This window comes from Tursiops truncatus, chromosome 18, assembly GCF_011762595.2.
Source record: "Tursiops truncatus isolate mTurTru1 chromosome 18, mTurTru1.mat.Y, whole genome shotgun sequence".
NCBI lineage: Eukaryota > Metazoa > Chordata > Mammalia > Artiodactyla > Delphinidae > Tursiops > Tursiops truncatus.
In genome coordinates this window covers 56769239-56795816 of record NC_047051.1, presented here as the reverse complement: position 1 = coordinate 56795816, position 26578 = coordinate 56769239, and the positions used below count along the sequence as shown (strand labels likewise).

Here is a 26578-nt window from a genome sequence, read left to right as displayed (position 1 = left end):
TGCAAAGAAGAAAAATCTACAATTTACACTAAAATTTCAAAACACATAGAAAACATGCTAAGCAAGATAGCTGTAAAGAATGTTGGAGCCCAGGGTAGGCCACCCCAAAATGTGCCTTAATGGTATATTGATTATTCTGAATTAAAGTTACTTAAGAAATGGGCAACGTAAGAGGGACACTTTGCCTCTCCGTTCTATCTCCCTGAAAGCAAGAAATAAAGCTTTCATGTGAAAAGTACACGACCTGCATCTGGAGGTAGAAGGCCACACTTATAGCCAAAGATAGGGAAGTCGGGTTTCTTCTGCCGCTCTCCATTTCTCCCCACCATCCCATTACAGCCTGATCCATCCCCCCCGCCCGCTGTCCATGGAAAAATTGTCTTCCATGAAACCGGTCCCTGGTTCCAAAAAGGTTGGGAACCGCTGCTCTATTGCACTTGTGTCACAATAGATATTCCCCTGATTGGAGATCATTGCTATGCCATTTAGAAAAGGATTGAGAAGGACATTTTTTCTGCACTCTAGAAATTGTATAAGAAGCATACTGATATGTAGAATCAAAGAAGTAGATTGGTGATCACCTGGAATCCATTATAGACAGAATAATGGGCCTTAAAAAACATGTGGAATCCTTTGTAGGTGATGGAAATACTATACCTCTTGGTTGAGTTGGTGGTTTCATTGGTGTAAACACCTGTGCAAAACCCAGATAATAGTCCACTTTAGAGGATACAGTCTATTTTATGTAAATTTTTTCTTCATAAAGTTAATAAAAAAGGTGAATTTCACTGTGTTTCATATGCACTTCAAACTAATGAATACTATTCTCAGATTCTGGGTGCAGTTCTCTAAATATATAAATTATATTTGTTTCTTATATAGTCTCAGTGCTGCATGATACCTTATATCTTTCCTGATTTATTTCTCCTTATTTTGTCTTGCTGTGTAAATTCACCTTTATAATTGAGGATTTAATTACCGATGATTTTATTTCTATTACATATACAGTTGATCCTTGAACAACATGGGTTTGAACTGCATAGATCCACTTACACTTGGATTTTTAAAAAATAAACAAGTACTACATTACCACAGTACTACAGGATCTGCAGTTGGTTGATTTGGAAAATGCAGAACTATGAATAGGGAGGAACTGCCTATACATACAGAGGGCTGACTATAAGTTATACTTGGATTTTCAACTGCATGGGGATCAATGCCCCTAATCTTGGCACTGTTCAAGGGCTAATTATAAATATATATATATACACATATATTTATATATAAATTGTATATATTAATATATATAATTAATTTTTCCATACACATTTAATAGTAATATAAATACCAAGTTTATTGTCCTGATTAATTATATCCATCTTTATCTAATTAAGAATTATTTTCTTAATTCTCTTATGCCTGATAACTGGTGTTAGTATAGCGTCATGCAAGTTTTAACTCATTTCACCATTTGTGGTTTTTCCTATATCATTATATTTTAGGGTTATCTATTTTAAACAGCATATAATTGGATTTTGTTTTTGTGTACCATATGAAAAATTTTGTGTTTTGAATACTAGTTTATTTTTAATACTCATTCTGATTACTAAGGTAATTTATGTAATTCTACTTTTTATTCTTTGTATTCTCTTTGTTTCATGATTATATGTTCCTCTCTCCATTCTGATTTATTTTGGAATCTTTTAAAAACTATTAATTTTTTTCTATATTATCTTTTGGTGTATATATTATTTTATAATTATTTTCTAATTTCAGTGGAAATTCAACCAGCATTGCTTTATTATATATAAATGTAATATGTATATTATAAACATGTAATTTTTCCAGTAAATATTCATTTAGAGTTTCCTATGTATTTATTATTGTTATTGGCTCTTCATTTTCCTTTTCATCTCCAAACTTCACCTGGGATCATTTTCATTCTAATCAAAGAATTATTTTTATTATTTCCCAGATTGTATTGGCTGTTGCCTAATCATCTCAAGCGTTGTGGGGTTTACGTTGAAGATGATACTTTTATTGTTGTTTTCTTTACTTAATCATTACTTAACCTGTATTTTTAAAATATATTTTACTCAGTACAGAACTCAATGTTTGTTATAGAAATATATTTTGAAGATATGACTTCATTATCTTCTGGATTTCATTTTATTCTATTGGAAAGTAGGCTGTCATTCTCAACTGGGAATGTAGTTATAAGCAATAGATAATTGTTTCTTTTTTACTTTTGACTACTACTTAGAATATATTTTAGTCTTTGTCATAATTTTTTCTACTTAGAGCTTAGTCGTGCTGTACTTCAGATTTTTATTTCTTGGGTTTTGTATTGATTCTTGAAACTGTAACTTATTATGGTTTCTTCTTTTGGAGTATTATCAGCCACTATCTCTTCAGATGTTTTCTACTTCAATACTTCTACCTTTCTCTGGAATTTAACTCACACATGTATTAGATGTTTCACTATGTTTCACATGACTTCTTTATTCTTTTCTATATTTTCTATCTTTTGCCTCTTTTGGACTTGTTATCTGCATTACTCCTTTTGAAATATATGCAACGTCACCAATTAGCTCTTCAACTGTTCCTCATCTGCCATGAAAGCCATTCACTCAGCTGTTAATTTAATCAATTGTATTTTCATTTATATAATTTCCATTTGTTTCTATCACATAGTTTTCAGTTATTATAATCTCTATTGTGTCAGTTAATTTCTTATCATATTAATCATAGTAATTTTAACTTGCATGACTGGCAACTCCAATATTTAAAATTATTATGAATTTGTTCTATTTTGCTTTTTCCCTTTTTAAAATTATTCTTATTTTCTGATATATTATTTCCTTTTTTTAATTTTTAATTTTATTTTATTTATGTTTTTTGCATAGCAGGTCCTTATTAGTCAACAATTTTATACACATCAGTGTATACATGTCAATCCCAATCGCCCAATTCATCACACCACCATCCCCACCCCACCCCCTCAGCTTTCCCCCCTTGGTGTCCATACGTTTGTTCTCTACATCTGTGTCTCAAATTCTGCCCTGCAAACCAGTTCTTTCTACGTTCCACATACATGCATTAATATACAATATTTGTTTTCCTCTTTCTGACTTACTTCACTCTGTATGACAGTCTCTAGATCCAGCCACGTCTCAACAAATGACGTAATTTCATTCCTTTTTATGGCTGAGTAATATTCCATTGTATATATGAACCACATCTTCTTTATCCAATCGTCTGTTGATGGGCATATAGGTTCCTTCCATGACATGGCTATTGTAAATAGTGCTGAAATGAACATTGGGGTGCATGGGTCTTTTTGAATTATGCTTTTCTCTGGATATATGCCCAGTAGTGGGATTTCTGGATCATATGGTAATCTATTTTTAGTTTTTAAAGGAACGTCCATACTGTTCTCCATAGTGGCTGTATCAATTTACATTCCCAACAGTGCAAGAGAGTACCCTTTTCTCCACACCCTCTCCAGCATTTGTTGTTTGTAGATTTTCTGATGATGCCCATTCTAACTGGTGTGAGGTGATACCTCATTGTAGTTTTGATTTGCATTTCTCTAATAATTAGTGATGTTGAGCAGCTTTTCATGTGCCTCTTGGCCATCTGTATGTCTTCTATGGAGAAATATCTACTTAGGTCTTCTGCCCATTTTTGGATTGGGTTGTTTGTTTCTTTAATATTGAGTTGCATGAGCTGTTTATATACCTTGGAGATGAATCCTTTGTTTGTTGATTCATTTGCAAATATTTTCTCCCATTCTGAGGGTTGTCTTTTCATCTTGTTTATGGCTTCCTTTGCTGTGCAAAAGCTTTGAAGTTTCATTAGGTCCAATTTGTTTATTTTTGTTTTTATTTCCATTACTCTAGGAGGTGGATCAACAAAGATCTTGCTGTGATTTATATCAGACTGTTCTTCCTATGTTTTCCTCCAAGAGTTTTATAGTGTCTGGTCTTACATTTAGGTCTCAAAACCATTCTGAGTTTATTTTGTGTATGGTGTTAGGGAGTGTTCTAACTTCATTCTTTTACATGTAGCTGTCTGGTTTTCCCAGCACCACTTATTGAAGAGACTGTCTTTTCTCATTGTATATCTTTCCTTCCTTTTTCATAGATTAGTTGACCATAGGTGCGTGGGGTTATCTCTCAGCTTTCTATCTTGTTCCATTGATCTATGTTTCTGTTTTTGTGCCAGTGCCATATTGTCTTGAGTACTGTAGCTTTGTAGTATAGTCTGAAGTCAGGGAGTCTGATTTCTCCAGCTCCGTTTTTTTCCCTCAAGACTGCTTTGGCTATTCAGGGTCTTTTTGTCTCCATACAAATTTTAAGATGATTTGTTCTAATTCTGTAAAAAATGCCATTGGTAATTTGATCGGGATTGCATTGAATCTGTAGGTTGCTTTGGGTAATATAGTCATGTTCACAATATTGATTCTTCCAATCCAAGAACATGGTATATATCTCCATCTGTTGGTATCATCTTTAATTTCTTTCATCAGTGTCTTATAGTTTTCTGCATGCAGGTCTTTTATCTCCCTAGGTAGGTTTATTCCTAGGTATTTTATTCTTTTATTTGCAATGGTAAATGGGAATGTTTCCTTAATTTCTCTTTTTCATCATTAGTGTATAGGAATGTAAGAGATTCCTGTGCATTAATTCTGTATCCTGCACTTTACCAAATTCAATGATTAGCTCTAAGAGTTTTCTGGTGGCACCTTTAGGATTCTCTGTGTATAGTGTCATGTCATCTGCCAGCAGTGACAGTTTTATTTCTTCTTTTCCAATTTGTATTCCTTTTATTTCTTTTTCTTCTCTGATTGCCATGGCTAGGACTTCCAAAACTATGTTGAATAATAGTGGTGAGAGTGGACATCCTTGTTGCATTCCTGATCATAGAGGAAATGCTTTCAGATTTTCACCATTGAGAATGATGTTTGCTGTGGGTTTGTCATAAATGGTCTTTATTATGTTGAGGTTAGTTCCCTCTATTCCCACGTTCTGGAGAGTTTTTATCATAAATTGGTGTTTAATTTTGTCAAAAGCTTTTTCTGCATCTATTGAGATGATCGTATGGTTTTTATTCTTCAGTTTGTTAATATGGTGTATCAAATTGATTGATTTGCATATATTGAAGAATCCTTGCATCTGTGGGATATATCCCACTTGATCATGGTGTATGATCCTTTTAATGTGTTGTTGGATTCTGTTTGCTAGTACTTTGTTGAGGATTTTTGCATCTATATTCATCAGTGATATTGGTCTGTAATTTTCTTTTTTTGTATTATCTTTGTCTGGTTTTGGTATCAGGGTGATGGTGGCCTCATAGAATGAGTTTGGGAGTGTTCCTTCCTCTGCAAATTTCTGGAAGAGTTTAAGAAGGATGGGTGTTAGCTCTTCTCTAAATGTTCGATAGAATTCACCTGTAAAGCCATCTGGTCCTGGACTTTTGTTTGTTGGAAGATTTTTAATCACATTTTCAATTTCATTACTTGTGATTGGTCTGTTCATATTTTCTATTTATTCCTGGTTCAGTCCTGGAAGGTTATACCTTTGTAAGAATTTGTCCATTTCTTCCAGGTTGTCCATTTTTTTGGCATAGAGTTGCTTGTAGTAGTCTCGTAGGATGCTTTGTATTTCTGCAATGTCTGTTGTAACTTCTTTTTCTTTTCTAATTTTATTGATTTGAGTCCTCTCTCTCTTTTTCTTGATGAGACTGGCTAATGGTTTATCAATTTTGTTTATCTTCTCAAAGAACCAGCTTTTAGTTTTATTGATCTTTGCTATTGTTTTCTTTGCTTCTATTTCATTTATTTCTGCTCTGATCTTTATGATTTCTTTCTTTCTACTAACTTTGGGTTTTGTTTTTTCTTCTTTCTCTAGTTCCTTTAGGTGTAAGGTTAGATTGTTTGAGATTTTTCTTGTTTTTTGAGGTAGGATTGTATAGCTATAAACTTCCCTCTGAGAACTGCTTCTGCTGTATCCCATAGGTTTTGGATTGTCGTGTTTTCATTTTCATTTGTCTCTAGGTATTTTATGATTTCCTCTTTGATTTCTTCAGTGATCTCTTGGTTATTTAGCAATGTATTGTTTAGCCTCCATGTGTTTGTGTTTTTTACGATTTTTTCCCTCTAATTCATTTCTAATCTCATAGCGTTGTGGTCAGAAAAGATGCTTGATATGATTTCAATTTTCTTAAATTTACTGTGGCTTGATTTGTGACCCAAGATGTGATCTATACTGGAGAATGTTCCATGTGCACTTGAGAAAAAAGTGTAATCTTCTGTTTCTGGATGGAATGTCCTATATCAATTAAATCTATCTGGTCTATTAGTCATTTAAAGCTTCTGTTTCCTTATTTATTTTCATTTTGGATGATCTGTCCATTGGTGTAAGTGAGGTGTTAAAGTCACCCACTATTATTGTGCTCTGTCGATTTCCTCATTTATAGCTGTTAGCAGTTGCCTTAAGTATTGAGGTGAACCTATGTTGGGTGCATATATATTTATAATTGTTATATCTTCTTCTTGGTTTGATCCCTTGATTATTATATAGTGTCCTTCCTTGTCTCTTGTAACATTCTTTATTTTAAAGTCTATTTTATCTGATATGAGTATTGCTACTCCAGCTTTCTTTTGATTTCCATTTGCATGGAATATCTTTTTCCATCCCCTCACTGTCAGTCTGTATGTGTCCCTAGGTCTGAAGTGGGTCTCTTGTAGACAGCATATAGATGGGTCTTATTTTTGTATCCATTCAGCAAGCCTGTGTCTTTTGGCTGGAGCATTTAATCCATTCACGTTTAAGGTAATTATCAATATGTATATTCCTATGACCATTTTCTTAATTGTTTTGGGTTTGTTTTTGTAGGTCCTTTTCTTCTCTTGTGTTTCCCACTTAGAGAAGCTCCTTTAGCATTTGTTGTATACCTGTTTTGGTGGTGTTGAATTCTCTTAGCTTTTGCTTGTCTGTAAAGCTTTTGATTTCTCCATCGAATCTGAATGAGATCCTTGCCAGGTAGAGTAATCTTGGTTGTAGGTTCTTTCCTTTCATCACTTTTAGTATATCATGCCACTCCCTTCTGGCTTGTAGAGTTTCTGCTGAGAAATTACCTGTTAACCTTATGGGAGTTCCCTTGTATGTTATTTGTCATTTTTCCCTTGCTGCTTTCAATAATTTTTCCTTGTCTTTAATTTTGCAAGTGTGATTACTATGTGTCTTGGCATGTTCCTCCTTGAGTTTATCCTGTATGGGAGTCTCTGCACTTCCTGGACTTGGGTGGCTATTTCCTTTCCCATGTTAGGGAAGTTTTTGACTATCATCTCTTCAAATATTTTCTCGGGTCTTTTCTCTCTCTCTTCTCCTTCTGGGACCCCTATAATGCGAGTGTTGTTGCGTTTAATGTTGTCCCAGAGGTCTCTTAGGCTGTCTTATTTCTTTTCATTCTTTTTTCTTTATTCTGTTCCACAGCAGTGAATTCCACAATTCTGTCTCCCAGGTCACTTATCCTTTATTCTGCCTCAGGTATTCTGTTATTGATTCCTTCTAGTGCAGTTTTCATTTCAGTAATTGTATTGCTCATCTCTGTTTTTTCTTAAATCTTCTAGGTGTTTGTTAAACATTTCTTGCATCTTCTAGATCTTTGCCTCCATTCTTTTTCCAAGGTCCTGGATCATCTTCACTGTCATTATTCTGAATTCTTTTTCTGGAAGGTTGCCTATCTCCACTTCATTTAGTTGCTTTTCTGGGGTTTTTTCTTGTTCTTTTATCTGGTACATAGCCCTCTACCTTTTCATTTTGTCTATCCTCTGTGAATGTGGTTTTTGTTCTACAGGCTGCAGGATTGTAGTTCTTCTTGCTTCTGTTCTTATTTCCTTTTTAAAAATAGAATTCCAGACCATTGGAAAGAAAAATTCAAAATAATGTAAAGTTCTAGGTGATCTTAATTTTTCCAAGTGGATTTACTTTTACTTCCAGAAGGCAGCCAGAATAAAGTCAGATTTTCTTAATAGACTAGGTATTAAGATGATTTCACTCTGGGTTTCAATTATTGTTGGAGGGTCTCTTTCTAAACCCCTTCTACTCATAGGATATGGCTGTTAAGTTCACTTCTAAAAACCTGGAGTATTTACCAGAGTGCTCCATATTAGGGAGACAGATGAAAGCTCTAATCACTTACTCATCCTCTTAGTCCATAATTTTACCTCTTGCATCTGCAATTGCCCTGAGAGGAAAAGCATCTTTGTATGCCAAATTAAGTTTTTTTGACTTTCCTCTATTTCGAGATACTGACCCCACAATTTCTTACTGCTTTCGATCTCTCTAAATCCTTACAAGGGAAGATATCTGTGTTATGTCCAACTTTCTGAATTGTTCTCTGTGAGAATCTTGGCCTGAAAAAAATTACTTATCCATTGCCTAATGCAGAATTCTTCAAAGTTAATCTTATTGATAATCTATCATTCAAATTAGTAACTGTATTAATTATTGGCTTCATGACCTGGGTTTAAATAGTCTTTATTTTTTATATTATTGAAAACATTGAAAAAGTGATTTACAACATGGTCTTAATTAAAGAATACTTAAATAAAAGTGATTTGTCTCACAATTTTACTTAAATTAAGACTCTTACAATGAGACTCATATTTCTCATTTAGTATTTCTGCTTTTAAGGAAATGAGTTGCTAGTTATATTATTCCATTTTGTATTTATCCCATAGGATTATTATTATGATTAATTGTGATATATGGTTTCCACAAAACTTGAAGCATATTACAAATTCAAAAATGGCTGCTATAAATATAATTGTATAATATTAGTATCACTTCTTAGTTCCTTTAAATATAATGAGAAACATTTACCAAAGGCAGAAGTTTGCTTGCAAACTGTATTGATTACCTTACTGGAATCCATGGTTATAACAGGATGGAAATAAATGCAACTTTATTTCCATTTTGGATCATGATTATCTGAGACACTCTTGGTAGATTTCTACCTTCCTTTGAAATAGGAGAAAACACAGTAAAAATTAGAAGAAAACATTATTAACTCTTATACAGTTTTTTTCTACATGCCCTGATTGAATCTATAACACTGAAAGAGCTTTGGTACCCCCAGACAGCATACAGGATGTAACACGTGTCAGATATCATTATAGAAGCCAGCACATTTGTTATCATATAAAAATGTTGAACAATGAAATATCTATATCCTATTTGATGTGATAATAAATGTTCATAGTGTTCCAGGAAAAGAATGATTTTTTTCCCTGGCCAAGATAAAACATAACCACTGAAACTCGTTTATATTCATTTCATAAATCAATGACAATTCACGTCAGTGAATGTGTTTGGAAGTCAGCCAATAAGCAACAGCAAAAATCCATTAAACATCCTTCTCAGATAAAGGTCAACCATTCCTAAAAACTTCCATTTCTAAAAGTCTGCCAATCCCTGAACTTCATTCATGCTTTCCAAGCCCTACAGAAGATCGGCATTTCTGCTGTGCTCAGAGACTGTAATTACAACACAGCTTTCCCTTTATAAACAAACAACCCATTTTGCTTTATTGTTTCAGATATTAGAGCATCAACAATTAGCGGTTTCACCAATATTTTGTTTTGTGTTGAAGATCATCTATTTGAAATTTTCTTCTCAAGAAAAAAAGTACCCACAAGCTCCTTTATGTCCCAATAGTCCTTCAGATTTGGTGCAGATCAGATTTTTCAACAACATGAGTTTTGATTTGTTTCAATAAGATTTTGTTTCTTAATTTATATTGTTATCCTAGAATTTATAACCAAATACGTCTTTGTATAAGGTAATTAGATCCCTAGATCAGAAGAACACTGTTAGCAAATAGTCTTGGTATTAATCTGTTCATTCTTTCATTGATTTCTCTATTCTTGCTTTTTTTTTAAATAAACTTTTCACTTTAAGAAAGTTTTAGACTCACAGAAAAATGTAAAGATGGTACAAAGTGTTCCCACATACTCCACATTGAGTTTCCTTATTATTAACATCTTACATTACTATGGCACATTTGTTTCAATTAATGAATATATATTGATACATTATTACTACTTAAGTCCATAATTTACTCAAAGGTCTTTAGATTTTACCTAATATCCATTTTCTGTTTCAAGATCCCACCTAAGATACCATATTATATTTAGTCACCATGTATTCTCAGGATACTCTTGGGTGTGACAGCTGATGCTTGCTTGTTTTTTGTTTGTCTAATTGTATAAAATCTCATCTCATTTATTTGGCTTAGCACTTAAATATCTTGTCTCTGTTGAGCTTGTGAGGAAGTGCTCCACAAGAATGGATAAAGGCATAGATCTGATAAGTCTCATACCTAAGCCAGCACAAAAGCCTAATATTTTAATTGTATTTCTTAATTCACACAAAGGCAATTTCTCAGACTTTGCCTTGGATTCCTCAACAGAAATTCCAGAGTATTCTCTCACTTGAAAAATCACACCAGTGTCACTTTCCTTAGTCTGTATTCTGAGATCAATGATAGTTGAGAGATTAGTTCTAAAATTGATTCTTGACTCTGCTTACTTGAGAAATGGAAATTCCTTTTATAAGTATATGTGCTAGAACTACAGTGGCTTCCATCCTGTGTGTCATGGTTTCATCTACAAGAAAACCAAATCTCCTGTCTGGGGTAAAGTTGTGTTTTCCTAAATATACTCTCAATAAAAGCCTCACTTCTTTAATTACCTTGATGTTATTGGCAAAGTTTTACTAAAAATATATAGAATAACAATAATGATATAGCAGCTTTTGCCATGTTAAAGATACTATTTTAAAAACTTTAGAAAAGAGGGAAAGTGAAATAAAAACTGATCAGTGGTCAACTTTCTGTGATTTACAGCTTGAGGTCTCAAAATATCCTCTCTTCAATACTCTGTAGAGATGTCCTATTTTAAAGACCCTAATGAAAGTCAAATAAGATAATTCACACTCAAACTGTTTTTTAATTTTTAATTTAATTTAATTTTTTTATACAGCAGGTTCTTATTACTCATCAATTTTATACACATCAGTGTATACATGTCAATCCCAATCGCCCAATTCATCACACCACCATCCCCACCCCACCCCCTCAGCTTTCCCCCCTTGGTGTCCATACGTTTGTTCTCTACATCTGTGTCTCAAATTCTGCCCTGCAAACCAGTTCTTTCTACGTTCCACATACATGCATTAATATACAATATTTGTTTTCCTCTTTCTGACTTACTTCACTCTGTATGACAGTCTCTAGATCCAGCCACGTCTCAACAAATGACGTAATTTCATTCCTTTTTATGGCTGAGTAATATTCCATTGTATGTATGAACCACATCTTCTTTATCCAATCGTCTGTTGATGGGCATATAGGTTCCTTCCATGACATGGCTATTGTAAATAGTGCTGAAATGAACATTGGGGTGCATGGGTCTTTTTGAATTATGCTTTTCTCTGGATATATGCCCAGTAGTGGGATTTCTGGATCATATGGTAATCTATTTTTAGTTTTTAAAGGAACGTCCATACTGTTCTCCATAGTGGCTGTATCAATTTACATTCCCAACAGTGCAAGAGAGTACCCTTTTCTCCACACCCTCTCCAGCATTTGTTGTTTGTAGATTTTCTGATGATGCCCATTCTAACTGGTGTGAGGTGATACCTCATTGTAGTTTTGATTTGCATTTCTCTAATAATTAGTGATGTTGAGCAGCTTTTCATGTGCCTCTTGGCCATCTGTATGTCTTCTTTGGATAAATATCTATTTAGGTCTTCTACCCATTTTTGGATTGGGTTGTTTGTTTCTTTAATATTGAGTTGCATGGGCTGTTTATATACCTTGGAGATGAATCCTTTGTCCGTTGATTCATTTGCAAATATTTTCTCCCATTCTGAGGGTTGTCTTTTCATCTTGTTTATGGCTTCTTTTGCTGTGCAAAAGCTTTGAAGTTTCATTAGGTCCCATTTGTTTATTTTTGTTTTTATTTCCATTACTCTAGGAGGTGGATCAAAAAAGATCTTGCTGTGATTTATGTCAAAGAGTGTTCTTCCTAGGTTTTCCTCTAAGAGTTTTATAGTGTCCGGTCTTACATTTAGGTCTTGAATCAATTTGAGTTTATTTTTGTGTATGGTGTTAGGGAGTGTTCTAATTTCATTCTTTTATTGTCCAGTTTTCCCAGCACCACTTATTGAAGAGACTGTCTTTTCTCCATTGTATATCCTTGCCTCCATTGTCATAGATTAGTTGATCATAGGTGCGTGGGTTTATCTCTCAGCTTTCTATCCTGTTCCATTGATTTCTGTTTTTGTGTCAGTACCGTATTGTCTTGATTACTGTAGCTTTGTAATATAGACTGAAGTCAGGGAGTCTGATTCCTCCAGCTCTCTTTTTCTTTCTCAATATTGCTTTGGCTATTCAGGGTCTTTTATGTTTCCATACAAATTGTGCAATGTTTTTGTTCTAGTTCTGTGAAAAATGCCACTGGTAGTTTGATAGGGATTGCATTGAATATGTAGATTGCCTTGGGTAGTATAGTCATTTTCACAATGTTAATTCTTCCAATCCAAGAACATGGTATATCTCGCCATCTATTTGTATCCTCTTTAATTTCTTTCATCAGTGTCTTATAGTTTTCTTCATACAGGTCTTTTGTTTCCATAGGTAGGTTTTTTCCTAGGTATTTTATTCTTTTATTTGCAGTGGTAAATGGGAGTGCTTCCTTAATTTCTTTTTTAGATTTTTCATCATTAGTGTATAGGAATGCAAGAGATTTCTGTGCATAAATTTTGTAGCCTGCTCTTCTACCAAATTCATTGATTAGCTCTAGTAGTTTTCTGGTAGCATCTTTAGGATTCTCTATGTATAGTATCATGTCATCTGCAAACAGTGACAGTTTTACTTCTTCTTTTCTGATTTGGATTACTTTTATTTCTTTTTCTGCTCTGATTGCTGTTGCTTAAACTTCCAATACTATGTTGAATAATAGCAGTAAGAGTGGGCAACCTTGTCTTGTTCCTGATCTTAGTGGAAATGATTTCAGTTTTTCACCATTGAAAATGATGTTGGCTGTGGGTTTGTCATACATTGCCTTTCTTATGTTGAGGTCAGTTCCCTCTATGCCTACTTTCTGAAGGGCTTTTATCATAAATGGGTGTTGAATTTTGTCAAAAGCTTTTTCTACAACTATAGAGATGATCATATGGTTTTTATCCTTCAATTTGTTGCTATGGTGTATCACATTGCTTGATTTGCATATATTGAAGAATCCTTGCATTCCTGGGATAAACCCCACTTGATCATGGTGTATGATCCTTTTAATGTACTGTTGGAGTTTTGGCCTGTAGTTTTCTTTTTTTGTGACATCTTTGTCTGGTTTTGGTATCAGGGTAATGGTGGCCTCATAGAATGAGTTTGGGAGTGTTCCTCCTTCTCCTATAATTTGGAAGAATTTGAGAATGATAAGTGCTAGTTCTTTTGTAAATATTTGACAGAATTCACCTGTTTAGACATCTGGTCCTGGGCTTTTGTTTATTGGAAGATTTTAAATCACAGTTTTAATTTCAGTGCTTGTGATCCTTCTGTTTATATTTTCTATTTCTTCCTGGTTCAGTGTCAGAAGGTTGTGCAAAATATTTTTAAATTCTTAAGGAATGGTTGCATGTTTCAAGGGCAGTTTTAAGGGCATCTCTATTACCACTGTAATTTTGATTAATAGACTTATGTTAAGAAATAATAGAATTATGTCAAAGGATATCTAAATTAGAGTGCATTTGAATTTAGCAAATGCGTGTTCAAGGAACACTAAAATTTGTACCTGTGTTTTTAAGAACCATTTGTTTGCATTTTAGTTTGCTCTCTTGATCCCTTAAGTTGGCCAAATGGAAGATTAATATACTAATCTCAAATTTTAAGAATGCCTTATTTAACTAATCAAATAAAATTTGCCCAGAAAATGCCAAGATACCTTGAATATATACCCCACAAAATTTTACTCCAAGATGTCAGAGATTTAATCATATTTATATTCAAATATTTTAAACTCATAAATATATATTTTATTGCAAATATAGTGATATTTTTAAGATTAAGGAAAAAACATATAAAATATTCTAAGCTTATTTTCAACAGTTTGTGTGAAATTGTTGTTATAATAGACAACTAAAAAGCCATAATTAAGAAGACCAATATACAGGACTGGATTGTCAAATCAGACTTTTATGAAGTACAGATCTTGCTTTATTAATAATTTCAAGGATACTGGAAACAAAGAGACTCAAAAAAAACATCGGTTGTCTGGGACCTCAAGGTCAGCTTTCCACATTTTTTTCTTCCCATATCAGACATGTGTTCTGATATCATTACAATATCATAACTGTAGAGGAAATCTCCAAATGGGATTTTTTGGGTTTTCCCACACAGCAGGGTAGTGTTTCATCTGTGAAATTTATACATATATTTTAAACTCCAACTTGTGTGACCATGCCTCATGTATCTATAAATTCTGGGTTATTTTATTAAAGCATTCCTAAGAGAAACATTCCAAAAATAAGGACTCTTCTGCTAGCAAGTATTTTTAGTCTATTTACCTAGAGTTTTAGTTATTATGTTGACAAAGAAAGTACATGGATCATTTGTCTTCACTTTTTTCCCCTAGAACATATTCCCAGTATTTAGGAAAGAAATGTATCACAGGCCAGTTAAACTCTTTGACTTCTAGTAGTTATGTAACTTTATGTTATGAAATATATATATTTTTAAGTTACATCACTATACATAAGTAAATATACACAAGTAAATATAATATACACAAGTAAATAAGAATCATGAGAACATTATCTAGTCTTTATTTCTTTTATACTTCTTTATTGGAATATAATTGCTTCACAATGCTGTGTTAGTTTCTGTTGTACAAAAATAGACTCAGCCATATGCATACATATATCCCCATAAACCCTCCCTCTTGAGCTTCGCTCCCACCCTTCCTATCCCACCCCTCTAGGTCGTCGCAGTGCCCTGAGCTGATCTCCCTGTGCTATGCTCCTGCTTCCCACTAGCTATCTATTTTACATTTGGTAGTGTATATATGTCAATGCTTCTCTCACTTCTCCCTAGCTCCCCCCTCCCCAAAATGTGTCCTCAAGTCCATTCTCTGTCTGCGTCTTTATTCCTGTCCTGTCACTAGGTTCATCAGTACCACTATTTTTTAGATTCCATACATATGTGTTAGCATGTGCTGTTTGTTTTTCTCTTTCTGACTTACTTCACTCTGTATGACAGTCTCTAGGTCCATCCACCTCACTACAAATAATTCAATTTCGTCTCTTTTTATGACTGAATGATATTCCATTGTATATATGTGCCATATCTTCTTTATTCATTCATCTGTCGATGGACATTTAGGTTGCTTCCATGTCCTGGCTATTGTAAATAGTGCTGCAATGAACATTGTGGTACATGACTCTTTTTGAATTATGGTTTTCTTAGGGTATATGCCCAGTAGTGAGATTGCTGGGTCTATGGTAGTTCTATTTTCAGTTTTTTAAGGAACCTCCATACTGTTCTGCATAGTGGCCGTATCCATTTACATTTCCACCAACAGTGCAGGAGGGCTCCTCTTTCACCACACGCTCTCCAGCATTTACTGTTTCTAGATTTTTTGATGATGGCCATTCTGACTGGTGTGAGGTGATACCTCATTGTAGCTTTGATTTGCATTTCTCTAATAATTAGTAATGTTAAGCATAGTTTTTGAAATAAGGATTCAAAACCTACATAGCTTCCCAGGATTTAATTATATCTAACTCTTAATTCTGTACCTAGTCTTTTCTTTCACAAATTTTGATCTCCTTTAAATTCATCATATACACTCCACTTTTGCTCATATCAGGCATTTGCACATTGTTTTCTTTCTATTTAGACTCTCTGCATCCATTGTTCCTGTAGCTAATTCCTATTCCTTCAATCTTCAAGATAAGCATATCTTCTAATGGACTTTCTCTCTCCAGCCTACCTGAGATGATTTAGCAGACGTTCTCTGTCATCATACTCTGGAACATCATACTCATAACTCTTTAATGGCATTAGAAATATAATGAATATGCTTATTAATATTTAACTTATTTATGTCTGTCATCTACTAGACAATAAACCCATCAAACAATGACCTTTTATATAGAGCAGCACCTAACAGATTATATTTTTGAATATACATTGAAATTAATAACACATTTCATGGTTTTGAATATGAAACAAAATAATATAAAATGTGTTTAGTTATTTAAACAGATATATGTGACGCTTTTAATGAATAAATAAGTAATTAATAGTTAATTAGAATTTTATTCTATGTAACCACACATAGATGCTTTTTTCAACAATTACTCTGTGAATATGTTCTCTTAGTTAAAGTATATTAGGCAAAATATTTAAAAATATTTGATGAATATCATAGTGACTTTAAAAATATAGTATATTTCTAGTTTTAATAAATGTGTATTGGGCAATATTATGTACTAGATACTCTTTGGACCCTAAGGATAAAACATAAAGAAATTCTATTTACTATGACAATCAGAGACAGTTAAGTTAGATATGTCCCTGATAGCAATGGCTTTTTCCTATAGTGTATATTAGTGTACTTTACAGAAATTTTTCATGTTAATCATTGGTTCAAGGTATACTGGGGTTAAAAATACTACTGATCTATACCAATCTATATAAATTGCATAAAATAAGTATATATTTTTACAAAGTACAATGTTGAATTGTGGGACTGTTAGTATACTTAGTCACTTTAGATGCATTCTTGGGTCATTGGTGGAAGAATCAAGTTAGTTATAGTTACATAACAAAGAATATTTAGCATTTTTACTCAAAGAAAGGATGTCTATGTGAGATTGTGGAAGTTAGCTAAGCTTATTGTGCTATCACACAATATTGTGTTATCATTTTACAATATATATAAACAAACCGTCATGCTGTACACCTCAAACTTATAAAGTGATTCTTCATTAAAATTGGAAAAAAATATGTGAAAAATGTTGCTATAAATTAATAGGCAGTGTGATGTTCTCAAAAGAAAAAATATATAAAAATACTTGTGTTTAAAACATATGAACAAATTGTAACCTAAGTCAATTGTTGGGTAAGATCCCACAATGCAGTGAAGTAATGAGGAAACTTAGACTTATTTGCTGTATATCAAGAATTTGAGAATTTACAAGGCAATTAATTGAAAGATAGGAAACTGTATATTTAATTGATGTATTGTTCAGATAAAGTGAACTGTACAAATCTTAATTACATCATTCAGTGAATTATTATACCCGTGTGGACATAAACCCAATCAAGATATAGAATATTTCCAGCACCACCCTCAGGGTCTCTTCCAATCAAGCCCTTCCCAAGAATGTAACCAAAATTTAAAATTCTACCGCTTGATATCAATGTCAATGTTTTTGAATTTCACATAAATAGAAACATAAAGTTTGTACTTATATTGTTGACATTTTTCCCCAACAGTAAAAATTTGAGATTTATTCATGTCATTGCTAGTATTAGTATTTAAGATCTTTTTATTGCTTTGTAATATTCAGTTGTGGAAATAGACCAGCATTTATTTCTCCTTCTTCTGTAGATGAGCATTTGGGTAATCCTTATTACTTGGTAATAAGGTAATAAGGTAATAAGGTAATCCTTATTACTTATTACTACAACTAAGAGTAGTCCACTATAAATATTTTGGTATGTGTCTTTGATGGACATAAGTATTCATTTCTGTTGGGTATATTGCCAGAGAACATATTGCTGAATTGGCATATATTAGCTTTAGTAGATACTGCCAATCTTCCAAAATGGATGACTTAATTTACATTTCCACTATCAAAGTTTGAGTTACAATTCCTCAAATCCTTGTCAGCACCTATTATTTTCATTTTCTTCAATTTTAGTCACTCAGGTAAATTGTTTTAATATTTATTTCTCTGATAATTAATAATGTTGATAATCTTGTTTGTTAAATGCTGATGGTTTTTGCACATTTTTATTACTTTTTATTTTATTAATTAACTTAGAATCATGTTATATACTGAATTAAGTGCTTTATTTGCATATAAGTGCTTTATCTGTATATAAGAGCAAGTATAGCCTTCCAATCTCTAGCTTACTGTTTTACCATGCATATGGCTTATTTCCATGAAAATAGTTACTTATTTTATGCACATCAGTCTTTTTTATGATTTGTGTCCTGTTTAAGAAACGTTCCCTACCCATAGTTTATGAAGTTATTTCCTTAAGTATTTTTCTAGACTCTTATTTTACTTTATTATTTATATTTACCACTTATCTCAAATTCATTGTCTATGTTTGAAGTAGGGGCTGAGGTCATTTTTACCATATATATGTCTAGTTGTTTCAGGTCTACATGTTGAATAGAACATTTCTTTTTCCCACTGAATTATTGTGGAATTTTTGTCATAATCAGGTGATTATATATGTCTAGGTCTCTTTCTGACTCTGTTCCAATTATCTGTCTGTTTTGTATAGTAAATATATATTTATGTTTTAATAAAGTGATTAAATCACTTTTTCATTACATTAATTAGCATAGAATTATGTTCCATTATTTTATACTCTTGCAGATTTCAGGTACTTTTTCTGAAGAACTATGTATTTTTTAGTGAATATAAAAACTTTTTTAATCCTATATTTTCTACTATACATAAAGTTAAAATGATAGTATCCCTCTATGTAGAACAGTATATGCCTTTACCTTGATTTTTTATTATGATGCATTTTATGAATATCCATAGTTTTATTTTCCAATTAATAAGAAAGAACTTTCTTTACCTTGTCACTGGATTTTTAGCTAAAGAAAATATTTCGCAGGCCCCCTTGTGGTTTATTTTTACCCTGTATCTGAATTCTAGTGGATGGGATGCAAACATATTTCTTTCCGTCATTTACAGGTGAAACTCTTGTAACATATGGATAGGCTCTTCTCTTTCACTCTTCTTGAGAGAAAGTGCACGCAGTAATTAAAGTCATGTATTGATAATGGTAGATCCACTGCAATAAATGTGGAATATAATATCTTGTTTTAGACTCTTGTTTTAGACTTTTTGTTTCCTTAGGTTAGACATAGCATAGAAAATTTGGTACAGAGGGGTAAAATATTGTTACAGATCATAAAAATTTTATAAACTGGGTTTTAATAACCATGGAATAATAGGAGGGAAGATTCGTAACTATAATTTTGGAGAAAAATATTCCTTGTTAACAAAATCCCAGGTGAAGAAAATTTCTCTTTTCCCCCTCTCCTCTTCTCTCTTATCCTCTTTTCTTCTCTATCTCTCAGTATCCTGTCTCTCTTTGGCTTTAGTTATTTTACTTTTTATTCTAGATCAAACTTTTATGTAAATTGAAACTCTCCTTTCTTGGATCATGGCTCTTTCTTGCCAACTCCAAATCGCTCTCTCAATACTGTACATTTTCCAAGGCAGCTATTATTTCTGGTGAAATTTCCATCTTAGATTCCATCATCCTCCTGGTGATTTGTTTGTACCTATAGGTAAACTAGAAGATGTTTGTCATGTTTAATTCAGGATTTCAGTTGTGTTGATTGGGGAAACTTTTTCATATTATTGAGTAAAAGTTTCATATCTGAAAAGAAAATAACTTTCTAATGTTATAATTTCAGGTATCTGAATCATTATTGAAGGAGATATTTTTATGCAAAACAATTCAAATTACATTTAATGTTGAAAATCTTCTATAAAGCTGAAAACTAGCAGTATTATTTTTTCATACATTTTATGATAAGGAAGTAAAAATTCTAATAATTTTTATATAATTTTAAAATAATTTTTCTAATAATTTCCATTTTTTATTCTGATTGGTATTATATCTTGTCCTTATTGCTCTGTGGAAGCCAGCTGATGTTGGTGAAACATTACTTTATTCATATGTAAAATGACATTTTTCCTTGTTTGAAAATAAAATTAGATATATTGCCTCTCTTCAATTCTCTACCACTTGATTTTCACCATTATATAGACTGGGAAATTTGGCTAGCTTAAGTAGCTCCCATAGAATTTAAATGTTTGTTAGCAGTTTAAAACAGCTGACAAGATTTCCATCACATTATACCCTATGTTCCATAGCTTCTTCTTCATTGGAAATTTAAAATTTATTCCACCATGTCTGCATAATAGTGGCACCTGCACCTATAAATTAAGAAATAGAGTCAAAAAGAAGTTAATTGCCTTGTTCAAGGGCACATAGTAAATCAATGTTAGAATCAGTAATAAATGGATTCCTTGGTCACAAAATAACCACTCTTTCCTACAAGAACATAAAACTAATGTGAATTAAACTTCAGTCAGCCTAAATAATAAAAAAGCTCTAAAATCCAATGTGTTTTAAAACAGCTGAGCCAAGTAGAAGAGGCTATTGCAATAAAAATATATTCTCTTTTATATTTTATTCCAGGAATATCTGTGGCATTATTCCTGATTAAAGCACTCCATTTTCTGTATAGAGAACAGACAAAAAGCTCATATATTTTACATGATTAGCAGGGCTAAAAATTATACTGATTTTAATAATCCTTGTATGATTTTAAAGATTACATCTTAATTTAAAAAATCCTCCCCTCCCAATTAAGTCAAGCTTTAAAAAATTTTTTTACTCTGATATTTAAAGTAAATATTATGTAATTATTGTTTTATGTATTTAGTTACCCCAGAATTATCTAAATTTTTTAGTTGTGTTTCTAACAGAAATGGATGGAGAAGGTATTAAGACTCCAAATTTATCAACTAATTATTTATAAATGTTGACTTTTTCAAAGTCTATATGAAGGAGGCATGCCAAGAAAAATTATTTGTTTTTCACTACCAATATTTGGTTTTAAACCTTTATGTAAACTCTTTTAGGTGACGTGGGTTAGGCCTTACTGGAATTTCAATGGCTGTATTTATTCCACTGAACTAAGAACTTGATTAAGGATTTGTCAATTATTTACATTATAAAGTGTGTAGTAAAAATACTTCTCTGTGAAGCCAATGGAGAGGCTCCCTTACTTAGCAGGTGAGTTGTTACGTAAAAGGCTCCGCAAAGGACGAGAGGGCATAGTCCTTCCTAAGAAGAGAACATACTAAATGCTCTAGAGGTAAAACATCCTCCTCATGCTGCCACTGTCCTTAACTACTGCAGTCTTATTTTGCAAAAGTTTATGAGCATCTGCACTATGCCAAGAGGTAATTCTCAGGGGTTCAGATTTCTCATTAGCTGTGGATGCAGCTGTTAATGGGCAGGTGTCATCCCAATAAAATTCCTCTGATGCTGAGTAACTTGATGAGAATATGAGGCTGGGCTTTCCAAGAGAAGCTGCAGATTTTCATGAGCTGTAAGGGACAAGGAGAATGTAGCTATTTATATATATCATCTATTAATTGATTTCATTTTGGAATCATTTATTTTTTTCTATATTCTTTTGAAATATTGCTTGCTTATATTAGCCAATATGTTATAAACATTTAAAGACACCTGAAATTCCAGCCTTTGAAATTGGCACCATGTTTCCTACCCATCATGTTACATCTCTGAGTATAGGAGAAGTATACCTATCTCTTCTTTTAATGAGTCTCTCAGACATAGTATCCTGGAGAGGAATTTGCATCCGTGCATCTTGCTACCTTAATATCTTTTCATGTCACATTTGCCACAGGATGTCTTCTATACCTCATTCCTCTGAATTAATCATCAATATTAGTCCAGGTATATTAAAATTTTTATCCTAATGTTTTAGTTATCTGAAGCATAATTATCCTGTCTCTATTCTTTTCTATTTCCCAAATGTACTAAAAAAGAAGAAGAATGATATTCCTGAAGTGATATTTTGATTATGTCAAGACATTCACTTTTCTGAAATCTCTCATGGTCTTTAATTGCCTCTTACATGAAATTACAACTTTTAACCAAAGACCAGAAAGGCTCTTTTCCCCATTCTTTACTAAAATACTCACATTTTTTACCTTTTTCTGGCCATATCACTAGTTTCAACTCAATAAATGTCATCACTTAAGCACACTTTGTCTTTCCTATTAAATATTTACAATGCTCAACTCTGTATTGCACATTTTCAAAATTTTTCTTAAATTTCACTTTATTCAAGAAACAAATTTTTAACACAATCTTCCTGAAAGCATGTGTCTGTTCCAATAATGGCCTGTTTTTCTTTTGTCGGCCAAGAAAATTTATCTGTAACTGTATTTTTTTCTCAAGTCAGACACATAATATCTAGTTAATATTTATTAACTTGTATCCAGGATTTTCTTTATTTTCAAGTTCTTAAGGTGTTTCCAGAGCAGTGTGATCAATTAGGGAACTCAAAGGCCACGTGTCATTCTAGACATTCTGGAATGAGGAAACACAATGTCACTTCGTTAATAAAGCTGTTTGTTTCTGGCACGTCTACTTGCCTTTTGGATCTTTACCTCTTAATTTTAGTGTTCTCGATTTTATTTACATTAAAAGTGAAAATGTGCCACTTTTTCTATATATTGCCTGCCATATTTCATTGTCAAAGTGGCAATTCAAGTTGTCTTTGTGTCACTAATTTGCTCCATCTTTTATTCATCGAATAAAAGCATCTGTGATATAAAAAAATTCAGCATCTGTGATATAAATTATAAACCATTACATTAGTCATTTTTAGCAAATTTGGCAGATGTAAATAAATGAAGAAACTGTAGCTGAATTTCTGACAATTACATACAAAATATTTACATTTTGAGAATTTCAACAATATTTTTTAAAACTTCATGTTGTTTATAATTTATTTTATGGTGGTCAAAAAATACAAACTTCTAGTTACAGAATAATTAAATCATGAATGTGTAATATACAGCGTGGTGACTATAGTTAATAATATGTTATTGTATATTTGAAAGTTGCTAAGAGAATAGACAGTAAAAGTTCTTATCACAAGAAAAAAATAATTTGTAACTCTCTATGGTGATAAATGTTAACTAGAATTATGGTGGTGAGTGTTTAGCAATATATACAAATATAAAATCATTATGTTGTATACCTAAAACTAATATAATGTTATATGTCAATTATATCACAATAAGAAATAAATAAAATGTTTAATTTTGAATTAGTAACATTTTATTTTAATATTTAGTTTGCTTTAGCATAATTTTTAAATCAGGCCAAGAATTATATTCTATAGAAGATTGAATAATACTGGTATAACAAAATTTGAAGTGACAGCTCTGTTTAAAATGATATGCTTTTCATTTCAATTTGCTTTTTGGCAAACTTTCCATGATCAATGATTATTATTATTTATATCAGGGATCAGCAAACTTTATCTTTAAAGGGACAGACAGTAAATAATTTAGGCTTTTGGGGATAGTTGGCTTCTGTTACAACAGAAGCAATAATGCCATAATGTGGAAGCAGCCATAGAAAATTATAAACAGATAAGGTGGCTGTATTCCAATAACGTTTTATTTATAAAAACAGGTGGTAGACCAGATTTGACTCATGGGCTATGGCTTGTAAATCCCTGATTTAGATCATTCCATAAATTATATTTTTATACAGCCAACAGTTGAATTTCAGGAATTATCATACTTTTTTTTTTAGAAACATGTAATATTAAGGATGCTTCCATTTAAATCTAAAAATAATTTAGGAATGGATTATAAATGATTAAAAGGATGAATTGCTAAGTGAGACTGGACATTTTCCAAGAGAATAAAAATATACTGAACACAATGAAGAAAAAACTGAACTGAGGAGAGTTATTAACTTAAAAACAAAGTATTTTTCTCATAAACTCAATGTACAAATAATAGTTGTAGGGTATATTTTATGAAACAGGAGAAAGATCTTTTTCTTTAAATAGAAAGTAAAATAACATGGTCACATGGGACTTCTGCTTTCCAATACAACATCTAAAGAGCCTGGAAGCAATCGTCACATGAAAAAAAAAAAAATACTGAACAAAGTGAAAACCAACAGCTCTTTTAAAATCCATCAGATAATTAAGGTCACAGGCAAACAGTTGCCCTGAAAACTGGACAGACAGGCAGATACACAGAATCACAGCATACCTGGAGCCAAAACCTGCATCTGAAACTAGTGTGGAAGGAACACTTGAAGCTGTACTTAATGAATTACCAAAGACTTCGTGTAGACTAATGTGAGAGTTAAAAACTCTAAGGAAGGCCTTTGTGGGTTTTAATTTCAGGAGCCATACCAGGTTCTCAGGATAAAGTTGGACTGCTAATCCAAATCTGAGAAAGTTACTTTATGAATATCAATGCACTGATTTTAAAGTTTATTTCAAAAGCAAGAGCAGAATAGCCATCATAATGTTTAAGAAATTCAAAGTTGGAGAACTGACACTTTCTGACTTCAAACTACAGTGAGGTAGGCAGTGTGCTACAGGAAAGAAAAAAAAAAAGTGAATAGATGAATGGAACAGAAAAGAGAGCCAGAAATAGACCCACACCCAAATAATAAACTGATCTTTCAGAAAGGAGCAAAGGCAAACCGATGGAGAAAAGATAGTCCTTTCATCAAATGGTGCTGGAACAGTTGGGGAAAGGCCAAAAAAATAAACCTGGACACAAACTTTACATGTTTCCTAAAATTTGCCACTAATTTTTAAAGCACAAAACTATAAAAATCCTAGAATATAACGTAGGAGAAAATCTAGACCTTGGTTATGATGATAACTTTTTAGATAAAACATCAAAAGCATAATCTATGAAAGAAAAATTGATGAGACTTTATTAAAGTTAAAATCTTCTGTTCTCCAACAGACATTGTCCATAGAATAAAATAACATAACACAGACTGAGATAAAATATTTGGAAAAAATCATATTTGATAAACACTGTTGATCAAAATATGTAAAGAATGCTTAAAGCTTCAAATTAAGAAAATAATCCAATTTAAAAATGGGTAAAATATCTGAACCAAAGAAGACAGATTACAAAAAATCATACAAAAATTTTCAATATCGTATGACATTAAGGAATTGCAAATTAGAATGAGATACCACTATATACCTATCAGAATGGCTAAAAGCCAAAACATTAGCAAAACCCAACACTGATAAGCATATGGAGCAACAGAAACTCTGATAGATTGCTGGTGGGAGTGCAAAATAGTACAGCCACTTTGGAAGATGTTTCCATGGTTTTTTACAAAGCAAAACATAGTCATACAATACGATCAAGGAAGCATGCTCTTGGGTATTTACACAAATGAGTTGAAAACCTATGTGCACACAACTTCAATAAGAATGTTTATAGCATCTACATTTATAATTGCCAACTAGTAATAATCTATTGGTCAAAGAGGAAGTTTCAAAGAAATCAAACAAGACATTGAACTGAATGAAAATAAGCATAAAAAATACCAAAGCCTGGGCTTCCCTGGTGCCATGGTGGTTAAGAATCCACCTGCCAATGCAGGGGACACAGGTTCAAGCCCTGGTCTAGGAAGATCCCACACGTCGCAGAACAACTAAGCCTGTGCGCCACAACTACTGAGCCTGTGCTCTAGACCCTGCGAGCCACAACTGCTGAGCCCATGTGCCACAGCTACTGAAGCCCAAACGCCTAGAGCCTGTGCTCCACAACAAGAGAAGCCACCGCAATGAGAAGCCCGTGCACCGCAACTAGAGAAAGCCCACGTGCAGCAATGAAGACCCAAGGCAGCCAAAAATAAAAATAAATAAAATAAATAAATTTTTTTAAATTACCAAAGTCTATGGGTTATTGTTAAAGCAATGTTTAGAGGGAACTTTGTGTCACTAAAGACTTGGATTAGGAAAAAATAAGTATTATATCAACAATCTAAATTCCCACTTCAAAAGCAAGAAAAAACCAAAAAATGCAAAGCAGCTAGAACTAAGAAAATAATAAAAACAAAAGCAGAACTTAATGAAATCGATTATAGAAAATAAACACAGAAAAGGAAAATGAAAAAGAAAGCTGGTTTTTGAAAAAGTCAATAAAGTTGACAAACCTCTAAGAAGACTAATAGTAAAGAAAAGAAGGCAGAAATTACTAACACTAGGAATAAAGTAAAGGACGGCTTTAGGACCATACAAACATAAAAAGGATTATGTTATATTATTGCTACAAACAATTCTAAACACATAAATTTGACAGTTAAGTTAAAAGGCATTGATTCCAAGAAAAGTAAATACTATCACAAGTTTCTCAATATGAAATATATATTTGGAAAAGCCCTATAAATATTAGGAAAGTTGAATTTTTAGTTAAAAATATGCCCCTGAATAATATCTTCAGAAGCAGATAATTCTACTAAATGCTTTAAGAAGTAACACCAACTGCAAGTGGTGCAAGAAAAATGAAGCAATTTTTAATAAAATTAATGGTATAAATTTGGTTGTACATCTTAGAATACAAAAATAAATTATAGGTGTTTTAAATACAAAGCCAGCCAAAAAATCCCTTAGCATGCATGTACAATCTTAGAG

The 26578-nt window shown here is 32.5% G+C and overlaps 1 long non-coding RNA gene across 1 annotated transcript in view; it reads right to left on the bottom strand.

Moving 5' to 3' along the window:
• Positions 1-11148: 11148 nt before the first annotated feature.
• The window catches only part of LOC141276985 (uncharacterized), a 111911-nt gene continuing 96481 nt past the window's right edge, over positions 11149-26578 (bottom strand). The window contains exon 3 of the long non-coding RNA XR_012327475.1: positions 11149-13479. This is a non-coding gene — a long non-coding RNA (uncharacterized lncRNA). The remainder of the gene's footprint in view (positions 13480-26578) is intronic.